This window comes from Phodopus roborovskii, unplaced genomic scaffold (genome assembly GCF_943737965.1).
Source record: "Phodopus roborovskii unplaced genomic scaffold, PHOROB, whole genome shotgun sequence".
Classification (NCBI taxonomy): domain Eukaryota; kingdom Metazoa; phylum Chordata; class Mammalia; order Rodentia; family Cricetidae; genus Phodopus; species Phodopus roborovskii.
In genome coordinates this window covers 17409748-17427778 of record NW_026126409.1, presented here as the reverse complement: position 1 = coordinate 17427778, position 18031 = coordinate 17409748, and the positions used below count along the sequence as shown (strand labels likewise).

General features: G+C 40.0%; 1 long non-coding RNA gene across 1 annotated transcript; it reads left to right on the top strand.

Annotated features, from left to right (window-relative positions):
* The first annotated feature begins 899 nt into the window (after nucleotides 1-899).
* LOC127220474 (uncharacterized) lies at nucleotides 900-15864 on the top strand. Its single transcript, XR_007834371.1, has 2 exons — nucleotides 900-1041; nucleotides 15634-15864. It is a non-coding gene; the product is annotated as an uncharacterized LOC127220474 (long non-coding RNA).
* Nucleotides 15865-18031: the final 2167 nt, after the last annotated feature.

The window sequence follows — 18031 nt, the reverse complement described above, 5'->3', positions numbered from 1 at the left end:
GCTACAACCCAGGATCCTCATCAAGTCAAATGGCACAGACTGAACCTTGTTCCTGGAAGCTCAGCCACAGCCTAGTCCTCCAGCCCAACAATGACTCTATGAGCTTTTCAGTGACCCTTTAAGAAACTCTGCTCTTACATGTTGGGCAGGCCATGCACTAACTGCTGCTTATAAGTAAGATCCTTCATAACATTCTAGGAAATCTGCTCATAGATTTGCACTGGGAATTCTATGCAAAATGAGATATTTTAAAATGGTACAACTGAATACTTAGAGCCTAGCTAAGGCCCTACACCACCAGGTGGACAGTTGAGCCTCCCTGGACTTAGCTCAGATGCTGTCTGGGAAGCTAGAGTTGGAAAACGCCAGGAGGAGGTACCCAATTGGAAACACCAGCTAACGAGACACCCTCAGGGAGGAAGGTCTGAATACAGAGAGATGAGAAAGTAGCCCCTGTGGCTGCTTTCATCCCTGCAGTCAGTTCGCCATCATGCCAGAAGACAAACCCCGAGCACTGTAAGGGGAAACTATTAAACACAAGAAAACCACAGCAATCCAGAGCCAGAGTAACCTGTCTGGGTTGCTGGCTGTCTCATGGGTTCTCTGAACCCATCTAACCCAGGAAGTCCTGGTGGGTACTGCCTTGCCAGGAGTCCTTTAAATCCCAACCTGAGAATCAGATCAGGCTTGAAACAAAATGCCTATTTCCATTATCCAGGCTGAAAAATAAAATCCAACTAGAGCTGGGGAGAGGTAGTGTGCCCACAGGACTTGGACTCTTCTCAGGGCGAATAACATGAGATGTCATTAGAACTTCACTGTGGTTTGCAACACCTCCCTTCAGCTCATTTATGAGGTTATGCAACCAGTGTTCCTATTTAAAAAAAAAAACAAGCTCATTCAGGCTTCCGGAAGCATCTGTCAGCTCAGCTACCTGGGACTCTCTCGTCCTCTCTGCACTCTGGACACTGGCTGCCGCCTCCATGAAAACTCATTACTTTCTCCTGATGATATTTTTTCTCTTCTCCCAGATGGAGCCAGGTAAGCTTTGGGAACTTGTTGGTGACCCTGACTGGGACTGGGGACAGAGAGGCTAAGGGGAAACAGGTAATAGCTACCTCCTGGTTTTGCAAGCCTAGTGACAGGGCAGCATCCTGAGTAGCCATTTGGTCAGCAACCCAGGGAAGCTGCAGTAAAATGAGCCCAGTAGGGGTTGGCAGTGAGTAGTGGGTATGTCCAAGCTTTGATGCTTGTCCCTAGAAGCTGGGACAGGTCTTGTGCAGGAGCCTGCTTTTCCTGTGGTGAGATTCTTCACACTGGGAGACAAGCTTTTTGACACACTGGCCTCAACTGGATCCCTGGGTGGGGCATTCCTGAGTGTCCTGCTGCAGGCAAAGTGACACTGCCCCTTCGCCAGGCCAGCTCAGCCAGTTGTAAATGCCTGGAAACACCAGGTAAACAGTCAAGAGACAGAAGATGACCTTTCATCTTCCCCGGTAACCACATTCTCTTGGCAAGGAGATTTTACCAGTCAAATGGAAGGACTTCACATCTGTCCAGAGGAAGCCCAGTCTGTCTGAACCAAAGCAGCTTGTCCCTTACATGGGAGATAGGGAGACCCTGAAGTAGGGATTAAGGACATATATTCCCCAAAGCCATCTCTCAAGGTGACATTGACAAAGTTGTGTATTTCTGAGTTTTATTTCCATATTTGTATCAGGAAGGTCCTGGTTTTTGTTGTGAGGACCTCTGGAAAAACCTGTTTTGTTTTTCTCCATGCTATCATGCTAGCCTCTGGAGGTGTGTCTTTCAAAATAGCTATGCCCGGTATTCTCATGTGACATCTGGGTCCAGGTGTATTCTTAACACTGTTTTTCATGGTGAGGTAATGGCCCATCTGAGAAGTAAAGAAATTCATTTAATAAGTCACACATTCTTAGGTTCTAGAAAATGCCAGCACATGCCAACTGCACAGCAAATGCTATTTGATACACCTGACTTGGCATGCATTGGGGGTGGGGTGGGAATGCTTTCACTGAGTAAGAAAGAGAAATTTCCTTATTGTGGCCCAAATTCAAGAAAATGTAAAAGCAAATTTTTCAGAATGAAGCATATTTCTGTCTCATATTCTAAATGTGATGCTAGGTGCCTCATTCAAACCATAAAAATAAGAAACACTTCTCAAGGTACACAGGCTCAGCCATATTTCCTGATTCTCCATGCATATCAGGATTACTAGAAACTCCTAAGTAGATCCATTCCACTGCATTCTTGTTTTTGTTTGTTTGGTTTTTGTTTATTGTTTCTCTGTGGCTTTGGAGCTTGCCCTGGAACTCGCTCTGTAGATCAGGCTGGCCTCAAACTCACAGAAATCTGCATGCCTCTGCCTCCCAAGTGCTGGGATTAAAGGTGTGGGCCACCAACACCCTGCTCTACTGCATTTTTTTAGGATACAAATATTCTCTCTGTATGATCTGCCAGTGTAAGAATTCTCCAGACACTTCTCTGGAAATAACAAAGAACAAAGTCTATCTCACCCCCAAAGCCAAAATGATGATGTTCAGATCACCCTAAGGGCCCCAAAGGCCAAGGAGGACCACTGAGGAGAACCTGCTGTACTGTAAAGTTCTATTTGATCACAAGGAAGGATGATATCTAGTAAAAGTATTTTCCTAGGGGATTGATCTACTGGTCTGAGTGTAGTGCTGAAGATCAGGAGGAACAATGAAACTTCCCAGGTGTCTTTGTGTTAACATGCAGCCTCCTGAGAGCTTCCAGAGGCAGGCTGTAGGTGGACCTTGTGTGTGCTTGGCTTAGGTTTTGAGGGTGTGAATTTTGAGACTTCTTGTTTGGCTTTGTTTGGATACAGTCATGGATTGTAGATAAAAAGTCATGTAGGTTTGTAACCACCAAATGCTGTTGGGGGAAATGCATACACTATGAAACAGTTGTGTCCAGCTAGATTCTGTACCCACCACCCCATACTTTCTTTGTCATTGTCAATGCCATTGCTTTGTTTCTTCCATCCACACTGTCTCTAGACCTGCCCTGGCCTGCTGAATTCAGTTTAGTGTGGAGGGTGCTAGGTTGTTTCTGGAAGATTGTATGGCCCTGGCCTACTTTCATGTCCCATCTGAGCCCTCACAGGCATCATCCCCACCATCCATTTCTGGCAGAGTCCTTTCACTTTCCCTTGTCCAGCTGGTACACAGGACCCCACAAGACAGGACCATCAAGTTGACCAGCTTGTTTTCCTGGAAGATGAAGAAATGGGCTCCCACTATCTCCCTGTAGAGTCTGTGAAAACATAATGAGGTGAACATAACAAGCCCTCAGCCTTGGCCTTTGGAAAGGAAGGATGATTGGGACTGCCACTGAGAAAATACTTAGTGAGAAACAAACATGAACAGATATTGCCAGGGAAAGGAAGAAGAGCTAGGGAGAGAGAGGTCTCCCACTTTCTATATGCCTTAAACTTTAGGAAAAAGCACAGCACTTAAACTTTAGAAGAAAACACAGCACAAAAAAAAGCTCATTATGCAAGTGGGTAACTCTATCTGCCTTGAGAAATGGCTGCTGGGTTCAGCTACCAAGAGACCTTGTAAAAAGATAACCTCTTCTGAGACATCAAGAAAGACATCTATGAAAGAGGTAGAGCTAGAAGGAGAAACAGAAGTCATTTGGTGGGCATGATGTTTAAAAACATTACTTCTTTCTCAACAGTTAAATATGTCACATAAAATTTAGATTTCTGCCAGGTGGTGGTGGCACAAGACTTTAATCCCAGCACTGGGAGGCAAAGGCAGACGGATCTCTGTGAGTTTGAGTCCAGCCTGGTCTACAGAGTAAGTTTCAGGACAGGCTCCAAAGCTACAGAGGAACATTGTCTAGAAGAAAAATTCTGATCATCCAAAAATGAGGGCTGGAGAGATGGCCCAGCGGTTAATAGCACTGGCTGCTCTTCCAAAGGACCTGGTTTCAATTCCCAGCACCCATAAGGCAGCTCACAACTGATGTAACTCCAGTTCCAGGTGATCTGACACTCTCATGCAAACATATGCAGGCAAGACCCCAAAGTACATCAAACAAATAAATCTTTAAAAGAAAATTAAACTCCTGTCTTGTTACAAACACAGAAGATGTGGCTTTATTCTCTTTACCACAGTGGAATGTGATTGATTAGGGACTGTTACTCTACATAGAGGTCCCTTACCCAAGTCTCTGCAGACTCTATCTATCTATCTATCTATCTATCTATCTATCTATCTATCTATCTATCACTTTCCTTCAGACCACTGGACACAGAACTTTGAAGTATCTGGTTGCTAAGGACATTGTATGTGACAGGCGAGAGTATAGATGGCATGTGTAAAAAGATGGAGAGAAAAAAACAGGAAAATGACTCCAGGTACTCACACTGTGTAACCCCAGTTACCACCCTTTCCTCTCAAGGGCCTCATCCGGAAGTCTCCACTTTGATCTGATTGGCCTAATTCTTTCTGCCTCTTCCACTTCCCATAAAAGCTTTCAGTAACAGAAATCCACCTGCTATGGTCTCCATATTCCATTCCATCTAGAAACCACACCCACCATTAGCTCAAAAAAAAAAAAAAAAAAAAAAAAAAACAGCAGTGCAGCCATATGTGATTAGAGAGGGCCCCTAGTTAGCCCGATGTGGGACTCAACAAACATACTCCAAAGCAGCATCAAAATCATGCCATAGGTTTCACTTTACAGCTATAGATAGGGACAGCTTTGCGAGTGTCATCTGAGTGTCCTTGGATGTTCTCCACATGGGGACTATGCCAGGCCTGCTCTACAGATCATTTTATGACTCAAACAGGTGGATGATAAGGAAACACATCCACTCAGAAACTTCCCAAGTTTTCCTGAAGAGATCAGCAGTCACACACTCCCTCTCAAGAAGAGCCTAGATGGGCAGTGTGTTCAAGCTCCATGGAGCTGGAGAGAGGTGCTGCTGAGGACTAGAGCCGGCCTCAATTTCCCGCTGCACAGGGGTATTGGGAGCTACTAGAATTCAGAAGAGACTGACTGAAGCCTCAGTTGGTTTGCTTTTTCTGGGAGTGGCAAATGTAGTTGACTCCCCCCCTCCTCTTCGCATGCCTGCAAGTGTGACGACATAAACACCCCACCTCCAAGTCAACAGCCATTTTGGTTTTAACAACTCCAGCTGGAGGAACCTGCTTCTTCCTGGATTTGCGGGCAGCAAATTTGCGGGCAGCATATTTCCTTGTCCTGACGTGGAGTAAGACTTTCTCCCAAGAGCAAGATAGCAAGGACTCTGACAGGCTACTTTCTTGCCTATGTTTGACATTCTTTCTCTGCTCACGGTCGGGCCCTCAGTGTGGTGCAATCACCTCTAGGAAAATCTAGGTGGTTCCCCTGCATCTGAGTTTCTCTTTCATGTTTTACATCTAATCTCTATCCCATAGCTCTGACCTCTCTCCTCTCTCTCTCCCCCCCCTCTCTCTCTCTCTGTGTGTGTGTGTGTGTGTGTGTGTGTGTGTGTGTGTGTGTGTGTGTGTGTGTTTCAATGCTAAGTCTACCTTTGATCTAGAATGAGACATGGGTGAATTGGGGCCTCAACTTTTCACAAACTGTGGTCCTTTAGCAATCCATTCCACTTTAGCCTGTAGGTATTTCACTCTAAAAATTTTAATCTTTTCATCAGAAATTCTTCATTATTCCTTAGCATTTCTTAAACTCCACATTTGCCTATAATTACATCATACTATCTCAGGGCCCACCTGTGGGGCACAAGGTACATTTAAAGCAGAGGAACTGAGGACACAAAATCCCATCATCTGCAGCCTGATCAGCGTAAGTTAATCAGATTTTCACTCCACATGCACCTTAGCACCTAGAAGGCTTCTTAAGAAAGTTTACTTTCACACATCTCTTATATAAAGATCAAAGATCGCACCTAAGTCTTTTAACATATCTTCCTTGTTAATGTTTTTGTTATCCTTCCTTGAATCTGTAAGCCTCTGTCCTGTGCTAGGTCATGTTTGTCCTGGGTGCTGTGAAAGGTCCTTGTCATTTTTTTCCTGTGCAGATTTGCTTTGTAATGATTGTTATAATCTAAGAAAAGTGACATGCAAGAGAAAGATGCCATGCTACAGGGTTCAAGCAGAGGTTTCTTTATTAGGGAAAGGGATCATAAAAGGGGGGAAGGGAATGGGGGGAGACCAGTCTCCTGGAACAGGAGCAGCAGGAGAAAGGAAAGAGGGGAAGAGAGAGGGGAGGGATAGAGAGAGACAGAGAGACAGTGGGAGAGAGAGAGAAGGATGGGAAGTAGGCAGGGCCCTTTGAAAAGAGAATATAGTGAATAAGCACAGATGGTGCTCTTAGTGGCTGCAGCTGCAATGTATCCTGTCAGAGCCCCAAGGACAGGCCAGTACAGATGTCTGAATACTAACAATGATTCCATGTAAACCAACCCTGCCCTGCTCACTACCACAAACCAGTTTTCCTCCCTCCCCTGTTCTCCACCACAGTCCTCGGGACATATTTTGTCCTTCATTTCCTAGTAGAGAATCACTTTTGCTATTCCATCAGCCAGCACCTATTGTGGTACTTGTCTAGCAAAGCTTCTGGGGTTATAGGGCACTGTGGCAGGATGATGGGAATGCCATGATTTTGGCTATGGTGCAGAACAGCAAGTAACAGAATCTGATGCCCAGAAAATGGAACATTTCTGTGCCATTTGGGGGATGATTAACTTGACCTAAGTCCCATGGCAAGTGGCAAGGTGGGAGTGGAGAGATGAAAGTCACTGGAATGTATTATACAAAAATAAGACTTTTGTCAAAGAATGTGTTAATAATTAAAGAATATATAATGTGTAGAGATTTAGGATTTCAGGCATAAAGGGCAGGATTGTACATCGTATTTTCACGGAATTAAATGTTTGCAAGTTTGTGATAATAAACTTGAAATTTTATAAAAAAGAAAAAGTTGCTATAAAAATCAAACTCATTGACACAAATGCCCTATGTGCATCACAGTTCAGCTGACAGTGGAAATGAACCTCACCATCAGCTGTGGCAGACAACATTGTCTCCAAATTCATCACTATGTAGTCATAGCAGATACCCACAGATCTAGACTACTGCTTGCTTCATGATGCATAGAGAACATTCTGAAACTCTTAAATGCAGAAATGTGAACCTTCTCCCCCAAAAAGGTAGCTAAGATAAATGCAAACTAGAACATGTCCCTTCACTCACTTTGTTTTGTATAGATCTTTTAGTTGGTTTAGTTGACTTTTATAAAGCTATATGAAGGTCATTTGAAGGAAAGCTCATTTTATTGAAAGCACATAAGAGTGAAACATGACTTTTGGGACTTGTTGAGATTCATTTGGTTGTGATGAGATTATGGTCAACTCATTCACTCTCTTTGAGCCTCAGTTTCCCTGTCTGTAAGTTAGAGAAAGCAATGTATTTTTAGATGGCAAGAACAGCTCAAATTCATTAGTTAACTACGAAGAGACAATGAGCAGCCTTGGGGTAAGAGGACAGGGGAGATCTGATTATCTGGGCTCCTCGGTTGTCAATTTGAAAGGTGTGGTGATCTATGGTGGGTCATGTGGGAGACTTGTTCTGGGACAGAGTGTAACTAGAATACTGAGGTTATGCTAACTATGCAAAGACACTGGTTCTGCTGTGTCATTTCTGTATATACATACAATGTCCTGTGACTATACTCAAAGCCTGTTACTCTTCCTAATCCTCACCTTTCCCCCTTCTACATCATCAGTCACACCACTCTTCCCCCCATGATGCCCTCATCCCACAGAGAAGAGACAACATTCAACATTTAACCTTCATGGACTGGCTTTTCTCATTAACATGACAGTCTCTGGCTCCATACATCCTGGGTTTGACTCCAGCACTTCTAAAGAATTATTACTATAAAAACTGGGTTATTTTCCAGTTTACCTAGAATAAATTATAATCATGTAGCCAAATCTGGATACACAGTGTTCATAAATGTTTAACGTGACCATCTTTGGCTCTATACACCCTAGATTTGAATCCAGCACTTCTAAGGAACATATTACTATAAAACTAGGTTATTTTCCAGTTTATGGTTCCTAGAATAAATTATAATTATGCAGCCAAATCTGGATATACAGTGTTCATAAATGTTTAACATGATCATCTTTGGCTCTATACACCCTAGGTTTGAATCCAGCACTTCAAAAATATTTATTTCTATAAAGTTGGGTTACTTTATAGCATATAGTTCCTAGAATAAATTGTAAATGTGTAGCCAAATCTAGATACACACTGCTCAAAAATGTTTAACATATATAGATAAAAGATTTCTGACCCAGGACTGGATCACACTACCAAGACTTAGAGTATTTATCCAGTTCATCAGACATCAAGAGAAATCACAGATAAAATACTCTCCAGAGAGTGGAAACATCTCTGTCCTTAAAATATATGTAGAAAGTATAGTTTCATAAATGCAACAGCAAATTACTATGGAGTTCAATCATTTTGATGATGTAAAATGAACCAAAATTAAGATTTTTGAGAAAAGTCTGACACTAAGCTCATGGCTCTTTATACCTTAATATAAGAGATGACTAAAAGTAGAAGGGAGGGGGAACAAGAGGAGAGGAGGGAGGAAAAAACAGAGAAATAAAAAGAGGAGATGATTAAAACTAATGAGATAAGTATCTCCTGTCTTTTCAAACTAATGCATATTAAATATATAACACAATGGGGTTCATATTACATTTTCATTCATGAATATCATGAACTTTGTTCAAATTCATCCCTTAATCACCCCCATTCTTACCCCTGTTTTCCATATAATATTCCTAATCCCCGTTATGCTTTACACATTCATTTATGCCTCCAGGTTCCATGTAGAAGAGAACATCCATGATGGTCTGGCTTATTCCTCTCACTCTGATGCTCATCACTTCTATCCTTTCTCCTTATGGTGCTTTCTTGTTCCATTGTTTAAGGACATCTAAGATGGTTCCATGCCTTGGCTACTATAAACATTGCCTGAAGTAGCATGGATCTTCGGGTACCTCTGAGTTTGCTTACTTACATGCTACAGGTACAAACCCAGGGCTACTTAGTGCTGTAGCATTATGCAGTAGTTCTAGCAATACTTTTTGAGGCTATTCAACACTGACTATCATAGTGGCTACACTATACACTCTCTATGGAAATGTATGTTGTTCCTCTTTTCCTGTGTCCTCCCCAGCATTGCTTATTTATTATTTTTTTCTTTTTTTAACAATAGTCCATTTTATTGTGAAATCTGTGTTGTTTTGATTTGCATTTCCCTAGTGAATGAATGAACTAGTGAGTGTGTGTGTGTGTGTGTGTGTGTGTGTGTGTGTCTGTGTGTGTGATCATTGGTAGTTTATCCTTTTTCATTTGAAAAGAGTCTGGGTAATTCATTTATCTATTTATTACAGTTATTATTTGGCATTTAACATTTGGCGTTTAATTGGAAGTCACATTTTCAGGATATTAGTCCTCTGCTAGATGAACACTGAGTTTCTCTGATTTGGCAACTATCTCTTAATTCTGTTACTTTTCCTGCCATGTCAAAGCTTTGCAATTACATGAAATTCTACCTACCAACCAGGGCTGTTATTTCCTGAGCTACTGGAGTCTCCATTGTGTTGCTTTTGTGACCAAATGTACAGCATGAACAGTGTGAAAGGAAGAAATACTTATGATGACTGAGAGCTTCAGAGGGTTCAACCCATGGTTGCTGGGCCCCACACACTCCCAAAGAACACAGTGGTGGGGGAACACATGGCAAAGAAGCTTCTTTGACTCATGCTATGTCCAAGAGACAGACTGAAGGGGACAGGGAGAAGATACCATCTGCCCCCTGTGGCCTACTTCCTTCCAGATACACCTCATCTGGAATTCCTTTGTAATTCCAGAATTCCAAATCAGCCATAAACTAGAGAGCCTTGAGGCTTTTGATGGTAGCCAGGTATCACTAAGTACTATTGGGAGAGTCTTTGCCTTTTATCTTTACATGACTTCCTTATGTTTATTGAGTCACTTCAAAGCCTTAAGTCTACTATCAAGGTCTTTGGTACAATTCACATCAATTTTTGTAAAGATTGAGAGGCAGAATCAGGTATTCTGTATGTGGGTATTCAGGATCCTCAGTATCACTTATTGAAGCCATGGGCACTGTGTTTTGTCACAGTGACAGAAAAGTGACCAAGACATCAGGCCTCCCTCACCATGATGGAGTCTTATCTCTCTGAAACAATAAGACAAAATAAACCCTTTCCTTCTTAAATTGTTTTTTTGTTGTGGTCTCCTATTACAGCAACAGACAGTAACTGATAGTGGAGTTGGTACCTGGAAAATAGAGTTGTTGCCATGAAGAACAAGACATATTTCTGAAGAGTGTGGGAGAATTTGGAACTTTAAACTAGAAAAGTCACTGAATTCTGTATACAGAGTTAAATGAGCTGTTCTAGTGACTGAATCCTGGAAGAATTCAGAATCTTGGAAATCTGAAACTAATTCAGACAGTGGAGGCCTGGTTCTTGAGGTTTCAAAATGATTCGAATTGTACCTGAGCTAGAAGTCATTCATAAAATTTGCCAAAGAACCTGGTTGCATTCTGCTCATGGCCAGGTGAGACTAAATTAAAAATTAATGGACTGATTTGTTGTTATGGAGGAAATTTCAACATTGTACAAGGTTGAATCTGCAGCATGGTTATTAATGATGACAATTATGGAGCTCAACAATCAAGAGGCAACAAACATGGTAGGAGGAAATAAAAAAGTGCAGTTTGGGAAGGTGACTGGAAAACTTAAGACTTCAGTCATGTGCTGAAAAAGATATTGTAATTGTTAAAGAAGAGCTGCACAATCTGCACAAGAGCAACAGGTAAGGTTCTGTGGGGGCCAGGTGACACTGGGATGGACCTCCGTGTCACAAGGGCAAGGCCAAGCTCAATGGACCTCCATATTATGAGGGTGAGGCTGCACTCAATGAACCTCCATGTTATGAGACAGCTATTTTCAGAAGCTTCTGTAACTGAGGTCCAAGTGGATAGGGGCCATATCAAGCTGGAAGCAGAACTTGACAATGTTGTTCATGTGGTACTTGCTTTGAAGACAAACACTTTGCAAGATGAAGGAGGTCATGGCTTTTTCATATGCAGTTTCATAGAACTAAAGAGATCAGGCAATGTGAAGCAGAGCTAGAGTTCTTTCAATTTATCCCCAAGGGGCCATTGCATGGAACTGTCATAGTGAAGCCTGGGTTGCTGCTGAGATCCCAAAATGTTTGCGATATCTGTCAAGGGGAATTGCATATGGAAAATGGGATAAGAAATGAACCTAAGAGAACTATGTGTGTTGCAAGCAGCAAAGCTCAGTTCCATCTAAACCTATTAAAGCTGAGGCTTCAGATGCTGTATGTGGACGTACAGAGTTTGCTTTTTCCAGGATGGTTTTAAGTTTTGCTTTGATCTACTCTTTCTTGCTATGCCCATATTCCTCCATTTTGCAATGACAAGGTATATTCTGTTCAATGCAGAAGGTGTGTGATTTGTTTTGTCATTTTTACAGAGGTCACAGTTAAGAGATTGCTTTGGGTCTCAGAAGAGACTCTGGGTATTAAAACAGTGTTGGGTCTGTGAAAGACTTTGAGGATTTTGAAGTTGGATTAAATGCATTCTCATCATGAGATGACCATGAGCCTTAAGGGGCCATGGGGAGGATGCTATGGTTTGAATAAGAAATATTTCCCATAGGCTCATGAATCCTAACATGTTGTCACAAGTAGATGGCACTGGTAGGGTGGATTATGGAAGTTTCAGGAGGGTCACTGACTTCTGAGGGTTCATAGCCTCACTCCATTTCCTGTTCTGTCTCCCTGCTTCCTGTGTAATGAAATGTGGTCAGCTGGCTCCCTGCTCCTGCCACCATGCTTTTCTTGACTGTTGCCAGGCTTTCCCACTGTCATGGGCTTTATCCCCAATCCCACCACTATAAACCACAATAAATCCCTTTCTCCTCTAAGTTGGTCATGATATTTTATCACAGAAACAGAAAAGTAATTAGTAGAAATACTACATTAAATAAGAATTGTGGGAGTACATACAATAATCTCATTCCTAATATTAAAGGAAATATTATCAACTTTTCCTAATCCAGTATGATGTTAGCTATAAGTCTGACACATATAAACTTTGTTACATTGAGGCATGATCCTATTCCTGGTTTCTTCAGTGGATAATAAGTTTGCTCAATGTCATCTATTGTCATGGCCATGAAAAGTTTTTCCCTTCATTGTATGTATGGGCAGCTCTGTGTTTATTTCACACATGCTGAACCATGCTTGCACACATGGAATGAAATAAACTTGACCATTAGGTACTGACTTTTGGATGTGTTATTGAATTCAGTTTGCAAGGATTTAATTGATGTTCATCAAGAAAATTAGTGTATACTTTTCTTTTGTTGTTAAATTTTATCTAATTTTTCAATGTCTAATAACTACTTTGGATAATTAATTTGGAAATGTTCTTTACCTCATTTTATGGAATAGTGTGAGGTTCTTTAAAGACCTGGTAGAATACTATGGTTAATCTCTCCAGTATTGAGTTTTTCTTTGTTGACTGCTCTTTCTGTCTCATTTCTCGTTGTGGATCTACACTTTCTCAATTCAATGTTTATAGGTCAAATGTGTCTAATAATATAGCCATTTCTTCTATATTATGTAATTTATGTCAGTATAATTTTCCAGGCATTCTGTAGAAGTCTTCTGGATTTCAGAAGTATCTGATGTCTTATTCACTCATTCACCTCCAATGTTACTGGCTTTCATTTACACTTTCTTTTACTTCATTTTCCAGTTAATGTGGTCATTAATTTCTCTATTTTGATGAACTTTCCAAAGAAACAAACTTTTTCATTAATACTTTGTACCCTTTCTTGGTTTAAATTTCATTACTTTCAGCTCTGACTTTCACTGTTACTAGTTTAACATTTGGATTGTTGATACCATGTTTTTAATATGCCAACGTGTGTCATTAGCTTACTTGAGGCCTTTTTTATTGTAAGCAATGATAGCTACAAATGTCCTTATAATGCCGTAGCAACGGGTAATTAGCTGATTCAGTTTCATTTGCTTCCATGAAGTTGTTAATCCCTTCCCTTGTTTCTCCAGGAACATACTGATTTTTCAAGGGCAAACTTTTATTTTTCAATATATTCATGTGCTCATATCTGTTCTCTTGTGGATAATTCCCAACTTTATTCTAGTATAATCTGATAAAATGCAAAAACATTTCAACATTTGTTTATTAAAACTCGTTTGTATATTTAAGAGCCTTGGGATGGAATAGTATATGGTTGTTCTCACAATCACTGGATCTGTGTCACAATTACTCTAAATTTTCTGCATTCATTTTTGTCTGGAATATTATCTACTGACATTAGGGTGTTATCCATTAGCACTGAATATTGATACCTCTCTCTATGTCTGTCTGTCTCTTCTGTGCCCAATAGTGTTTGTTCTATGAAATTGGATCCACCAAAATGATGAGTATATATTTGCAATCATGACATCTTTCTTTTACATTTCTTTGAGATTTTCATGCATGAGTACTGTATTTGTATCATGTCTACCCCACTCTTTCCACTTCTAACTCTTCCTACATTCCCCCACTCCCTCTCAAACGTATCACCACTTCTTTGATAGTGTTACACACGTATGTATGTAAACACAACCCACTCGGTCCATTTAGTGTTGCTTATATTCATATATGTTTAGGACTAGATGACCTACCATGAGTTCATCCCTGGAAAAGGACTCACTTTCCCTCTCTCAGCAGCTATTAGCTGTCTATAGCTCTTCAGCTATACCTGGGGAGTAATGAGATGTCCCCATCCATGTTTTAATGTCAACTGATGTTGTTATTGTGCAGGTCTTGTTTAAGCAACTATATTGTTAAGATTTCTCAGGTGCAGGTCACTATTGTATACTGAATAATCTTTCTCTCATCCAGGTCTTTTTGTTCTTACACCTTTCCTGTCCCCTTCATGATATCTTCTTAGTTGGTTGCTCCCTTTATTACTATTTTGTTACATTCTTCATCACTTATGATTAACTTAGGTTTGAATCCCACTTGATTGGATGTGAATATTAGTTAGTTTTAAAGCATTGTTTTTGTTACATTTACTTAGAAAATAACTTTTCATCCTTCCACTTTCAATTTCTGTGTCTTTTCCAGTGCAGTTTGATTTTTAAAGACAACAAACAGCTGGGTCTTCTCTTTAGACAACAAGCCACCATGTCCTTTATTAAATTAAGGACATTTGTACCTAAGGTTGTGCTAATTCCAATAACTATTTCCTGGTTGTTTTGAGTACTTAGCCATTTTCCCCTCCCTTATTCATTGTAGCAATTTGCTGGGTTATTGAGTTAAAATGTTTGATTCATTCCTAATTCTCAGGTTTTTTATGTATTTATTAGTTTTATGAAAGCTATCTTTCCCAGAGTTTCATGATTATCACCATCCTTATTCATCCATCATCTGTGCATAGGATGTTCTTAAGTATTTTCTACAGTGCTACCAAATTGTTCATGAACTGTTTTAGCCTGGTGAAGGCCCTGAACATATCTCTAGAACACTAGGAATGTAGAAAAATAGACAATCCACAGACATTTGCCTGATTTGGGCCTCCTATGCTTATACAGCAGAAAAGGTATATGTGTATATGTGTGTTTGTGTAGATACTATTATATGATATAATATATGCAACATTACACAATATCTATATGTTTAATGTATCAATTCTTTGATAGCCTTGTATTTTGATTATGTTTACCCCATTCCAAATATTTCTCCAAGGTTCACACCCCATTCCATCCTCACTCAACTTTTTTTTAAAGCCTAAATCTAATTAGTGTTGCTTACAGCTGACTGTGTGGCCATTCACTAGGGTATAGTTGATATACTAAGGGATATATGCTTAAATAAAACTAACTCTCCCTCTCCTGAAAGCTAGAAGCCACCAACATCTTCTTTGGCTAGGAATGATACTTCATGACCATATCCCCCTGCAAGTTTAAGTCAGACAAATATGTGTATATATAATATTTTATTAATTCTTTGAATTAATACAATGTATTTTGGTTATAGTCACCCTCCCACTATCCACCCAATTCCTCCTAGATCTACATCTACCCCCATGTTGCCATCTTTCCCAACTTCTCATCCATGTCCCCCTTTTAAATAATGCACTCAATTCAATTAATAGTGACATATACTTAAGGGTTTGGTACCATCTACTGGAGCATGGTTGACTACCAAGAGCTATATTTTTAAAAAGGAAGAAAGAAAGGAAGAAAGGAAGAAAGAAAGAAAGAATCTTCTTTCCTGAAGCTATCAACCGTCAATAGTTCCTTGGTTAAGGGTGTAATGTTGCAGTGTGACTTCCTTAGTGGCCTCGAGATTAATTTCAGGGCAATTGCCTATAAGAGAGAATACTCTTATGTGCTACCAGCTTGTTTGCCTTGCATTTACCAAATGCTTTAAAATCTTTGGGATTACAGCTAAAACACAACTGTTCTTCCATTGTAGGTGCCGGTATTCTCACAAGTCTTGGGCGCAGAACCGATCAATACCGATGTCTCCAGCATGGAGGATTCTGTCTCCGCTCCAGTTGCCCTTCCCATACCAGGCTACAGGGAACCTGTAAACCAGATAAGCCCAACTGCTGCAGGAGCTGACAATGATTTGAAGAATGAACATAAAAGACAAGCGAGGGATATGCAGTCAGTGTTTTAATAAAGGAAATATTTTCAAAGCCTATTTATATCAGATCAAAATGAATTTCATGTCTTAGTTTAGAAGAAGCTTTTAAATGTGTAAATTTGAAGTATAGGGCTTAGGACAAGAGGTTGGAAAATCCAGAACACCTGCCAGGCCCTGAGTAATGATGATCACAATTTGAATGATGTTACTTTTATTTCTTTTCTTTTTTTTTTTTTTTTTAATCACCAAACTACATGCACGAAGCACAAGTAGATCACACAGAACTGGACAGTAAGCACAGCTTTCAGACCTCTTGGGGCCAAACAGAGGGTGACCCACATGGCCACATGTGAGCTTGATCTGGCTTCAACATCTGTCACCCCATTGATCACCAGGGTTGACTTGGCTGATCTGGCTGGCTAGGCGGATGTCCCCTTCCTCCCTCATGGCTCCATGTGTGTCCCTCCTGAAGCTGGGTGATGGGTTGAAGAGGACGGGGCTTCAGTCAAGGTTATATAAGTAGCTTTGCTCCCCTGCTAGAACCTCCAAACAAGCTCCCAGACTAGACTCTTATGTCAGACACACAACCAATGATAGAGGTCCACATGCCCAGGTCACAACATAAAAACAAGTCATTATGAAATCCCAAGATACTATGCATCCTCAAGTCCACCAGTCTATAGGACCATACATAGATCCATAGGAAGGTTTCTAAAGAGAATTTTACCTAGATTATCCCAATAACACTGAATTTAAAGAATCAATAACAGACCTTATCAGAGAATTCAAGTTTAAGGAAGACATGAACAGCGCCTCAATGAACTGAAAGGGAATAAAAATAAGTGCCTGAATAGTGATCAAGAAAATATAAACACACTGAATGAAATGGAGAGGATGATTCAGAACTTAGAAATTGCATTGAGCAAATGGGACTCAAGCTGAAATTGAGATGAACCTGAAAAAGTTCAATAGCCCAATTACAAAACATGGGGGTAAAGCATCACAAGTAGAATGGATCAAGTAAAAGATAGATTACTAATACTTGACAAAGTGAAGAAATAGAGCCAATCAAACGAAGAATATGAATTTTTTATATCATGAATGAAACATACAAAAACTGTGGAGCACTGTAAAAAAGAGCAAACTTTGAATTATAGCCATGGATGAAGGAGAAGGCCAGGTCAATGGCATAGGCTAGATCTCCAACAGGATCACAGAGTAAAATTCCTCCCAAAGTCAGGAAGTATACACTCATACAGAACCAAACAGAACTACAATAGACAAGATAAGTATTATAAGTATATAAAATACCAAATATACTAACAAAAAGAGGATGTTGAAGGTACAGGAGGAAAATCAAGTCACATGCATATGAAAAGGCATTAAAATAATACCTTATTTCTTGATGGAAACTTTAAATGTGAGAACACAATGTACTTCAAGTTCTAAAAGACTAGAGTTGCCAAACAAGACTACTGTACCCATCAAAAATGCCTGCCATAGTTGAAGAAAGAAAAACTTTCCATGGTATAAACAATCTAAAAGAATTCATATGTCCACCAAACCATTCCTACTGAGACTATGGGAGACAATATTTTGGAGTAAAGAGAGGAATAAGCATAGCCAATAGACTATGGAAAGAAAACAAATAAATTTAGAATTATTGAAAAACAAAATAAGACTAAGAACACAAACAGCAAGCGACAAAATCAAAATGACAATAATCAACACAAACTTTAATAATAACTTCAAATGTGAGTGGCCCTTAAACCTCCAATCAAAAGGCACATGTCTGTTTAATAAACAAAATCCATATTTTCTGTTGCTTAGGTAAGAAATCTATCTTACTTTCAAAGATAGATACCACTTTAAAGTGAAAGAAAGTGGGAAAATAGGACCAAGAAGCAAACTGATGTTGTTATCCTAATATCTGACAAAAGGTGTCAAACTAAAATTAATCAAAAGAAACAAAGAGGGACACTTCATTCTAATCAAGGAAACATTTAACCAAGAAGAAATTACAATTCTAAACATGGTTACACTCAATTTAATAAAAAAAAAAAAAAACATATTATTGTACTTTAAGACACATTTTTTCTTTCTTGTTTCCCCTTTTTTAAATTTAAATTAGAAACAAGCTTATTTTACATGTCAATCTCAGTTCTCTCTCCCTCCCCTCCTCCACTATCCTCCCAGGGAGGATGAGGCCTTCCATGGGGGATCT